Genomic DNA, 3,775 nt, shown 5'->3' with positions numbered 1-3,775 from the left:
TTGCTGGTCATAGGTGTGTCAATGTTCCACTTGGAGAGTTAGTGCCAAAGTGTTTTCTAATGAGGCTGCCCCAATTATGCTGCCCCAATCAAGTCATAAAGTATCTTGTGATCCACATTCTCTTTAGTGCTTGGGATTGTCTGTCTTGTACATTGTAGGTGACTGAGTGGGCATCGTCCCTGTGGATGGCCTTGACTGGCATGTGTCTGATCACTGATAAGGCTGGACATCATTTATATATTCACTGGTATATTTCCCACAATAGTTCTTCTGTCCACCTTCTCATGATCTCATTGAAGCTTTTCTTACTGATTTCTGTGAATTCTTTACACATGCTTGATACTAAACTCTTGTTGGTTATAGCTTATAAATCTCTTTTTACTTTCTTTAGAGTCTCTTTTGATAAAGAAATGCTCTTCTTTGTAATGTAGTTAAATTATTTGTCATCTCTCTTATAGTTACCCCTTTCCAAGTCCTATTTAAAAAAATCCTCCCCAACTTCAAAATCTAAAGGGTTTCATTTAGTGATGCTAGTGAGTTTCATTTAGTGATGCTAGTAATACTTATCATTTCCCTGTTTAAAAAAAACAAGTAGAGAGAACACATCTGATTGGGGTTGGATGAGCCTTGGTGTGAAGTCATGTTTTCTGACTTGTTAGGGATGTTCAGTGTTCCGTGTGGGTCCTTGCATTTAAAAGGGGTCATTACTGGTGTTGATTCCAGACTCTGCTTCATGTCATTACCTGCAGTCACTAAGCAGGCGGGCCTCCTACGGACCGTGGTTTCCATGCATTTTAGGTTCCTGACATTCCAAGGATGCGGGAGGTCTTGCCTGGTGAGGCAGGAGCTCTGAGGCAGGAGCTCCGTGCGTGTGCAGGTTGGCATCCATGCCCACACAGCCAGCTCATCCCACTGTGGACTCATCACTGGGAGGAAAGCAACACGTGTTCTAGAACAGCTGTGTGCACAGGGCACAAGTGCACCCTGGCTTGTGCCACTGTTCCTCAGAACCAGCAGAGGGGGTCAGTCTGGACACACTGCAGAGTGAACACTGAGGCCATGCTGCATGGGCTGGGCCTGCGTGGGGAAGCAGCGCAGCACTAAGCAAGAACTGCATTCCTGCCAGTGTCAGAAGCCCCTCAGCTACAGCGTGGCAGCTCACAGCAGTGGTCTCTTCTATTCCTGCCAAGGTTAGTTTTGGATCACCAGGCAGAGCTTTTCTGGGTCAGAGTGGTAACTAGGAATGCGGGGCTGAGATGGAATTGAAACCCAGAATGCCATTGCCTCTGGTTGCATCACCTCCTATTAGACTCTGAGAGTGCTGTCCTTCCCCAAGGCTAAGCACTGACAAGCTGCCTGAGGCCTGGAGGGCCCTGTTGGTTGGTGCCGAGGTGTGGACCTTATCACCACTGTAGAATGGGGTGCTCCTGCACTGGGTCTGGGGCATGGCTTGCTCTCCTGGCCTGCCTGGCTCCCCGACCTCCTTTACTGCTCCCCTCCACCCTCCACCCAGGAGTTTGTCCTGCATCACTTCACACTCCCCGTCCTGAAGCCTCCTCTTCATTTGGTGCTGATTGTCACGTGGGGCCCCTGTCCCACAGCCCCTTTGAACAGACCAGGCTCGGCCCAGAAAGCTGGTACTAGAGAGCTTTTGAATCGGCCACAGTACGCTCTTCCTAAAATGAAATAAATTGTCTTGTCCTCACACCCCCGTCCCTCTCTTGCCTGGACTGGATTGAAAATTCAAAGGAAAACGTGGTTTGGGTGGTGAGTCCAGTCCCATGGTTTCCATTTTTGGTGGGTGCTGTCCCTTCTGGCTTATACACATTCCACAAAATTCAGTGGAGGCCACATTCAAAATCTAAAGGATCTCATCTACATTCTCTAAGAGTTGCAATTAGTGATAAGAGCACCATGTACTAATAATCGTTTTCATCTTGGAGTGCTGCATGAGGGACCCCAAGGAGGGGTGCCTGTCACTCAGGCCTCCTTCAGTCTGCTTTGTGGGTCTGCACACCTCACGTCTCCATCAGGGATGCTGCCCACCATGGTGGTCCCAGGGTCAAAGGGATTTGCTTTAGCTTCCTGTGAATGCTTGGCTGCAGACTCCTTGATCCCAGTCTGACTTCCATTGATTCCACTGGGGGTTAAGTTCCCACTTCAGGGAACTTGCCCAACCTCATCCCAGATCTGCTTCCTAGAAGTCCCAGGTCCAGGAGGAGACATAGAGCTCGTTCCTGGGGTGTGGGGTGCTGTCTCTCTGCAGCTGAGAGGGCGGTTCCCTAGGTCACCTGTCTCCTCTCCCCTGGCATATCAGCCCAGGCCAGTCGCTTCTGAGCAGGGAGCCTCCCTGATCTGGTTGCTGTGTGCACAGGGGGCTGGTTCTGGTGCTGGGAATGCTCCCCAGCGCCCAGCCCTGCAGTGAGCTGGCACCACGTCAGTTCATCACTGACACATCGTTTCCATTCAGCCTAGAGTCGGGGAAGTGCCTTTTTCTTTTCAAGCACAGAGGGCCTCTATTTAACATGACATTAGCCCACTGCAGTATTGAGTTAAATATAAAAAGAGATGATCCTTCTGGACAGAATCACTATCCACCACACAAAATGATTAAATTTACAGCTCGATTGGTGCTGATCAATATAAATGAAATGTGAAACAACTTAATGTATCCACCAAAACAGCGGCTTGACATGGCACCCTGACAGGCTGGACGGCCCCTCCCCACCTTTGCGCTGGGAGTCTCCGCATACGGACAGTCCAGAGGCACTGTCCTGGAATTTTTTCCCCTGGAATAAATTCAGCAATACTTTGCCAAATTAGTCTGGATGGGCTGAATTACACCACAATAACAAACAACCCCAAAGCTCCGTGGCTTGAATTACAAAGCAGGGGCTTGAATCAAACAGGGTGATTGCTCCTTTTGCTGCCTTTCTAGTCCCTGCCAGGAGGGGAGGCTCCGCCCATCGTAGATATGCCGGACCTGGACCTGTGGGGTATTTACTGCTTGGAATGTCGCCAGTCATCTTAGCAGCGTAGGAGCGTGCATCAGAGGGTCTTGCACTAGCATCCAAGGGCCTGGGCCTGCATGGCCCTTCTGTTCACAGCTCACTGGCCAGAGCTGATTGCAGTGCCCTAATTGCCCCAGGGTGCCTGGAAGCTGCCCCCGAGCCAAGTGCCAACCAGCAGAGAGGTGGACGCGATTGGTGAGCAGCAGCAATGACAAGCATCCTTGTTTAAAAATTGGCTAGAATCTAAGTGAATACATGGGATCTGGCCATTTAATACGTCCTGTCATGAAATGAAGAATGAGGGCCCCCGAGGCATGTCTCTTTCTTTAGGACCTGCCCAAACGCATGCATTTCTGAGACTCACCACAATCTCTGTGCGTGAACAAAGTGTGGAATGCTTGTCTTCTCGAATCTCCTTCCCAAACCAGTGGTGAATCCAGTAACTGTGAACACACCTGGTGTAAGAACCCGAGTGGGTGCCGTACAGTGAGTTTAAACCACAAGGCATAGGTGGCCCTTGGGTTATACCACATCTCTTCCCAGCAGTCCAAGGTTGGGGGCTCCTCTGGCTCCTAACTGGGTGAGACCCCTTTCACCGTGTGGGGCTGGGCCAGCGCTCCTGTCTGCTCAGCATGACCTCTGCCAGGTGCCCTGAATCCTCCCGCCTGGGCTGTATTCAGCAGAGGGTGCAGCTGGCACCAGAGAACGGGAGGTCAGGCTGTGCCAGGCACTGAGGCTTAACATCATACATGCCTGTAGAAAGG

Source organism: Talpa occidentalis, unplaced genomic scaffold, assembly GCF_014898055.3.
Source record: "Talpa occidentalis isolate TD23 unplaced genomic scaffold, MPIMG_talOcc4v2.1 talOcc4.17, whole genome shotgun sequence".
Classification (NCBI taxonomy): Eukaryota; Metazoa; Chordata; class Mammalia; order Eulipotyphla; family Talpidae; genus Talpa; species Talpa occidentalis.
Note: the sequence above shows the minus strand (reverse complement) of the source record.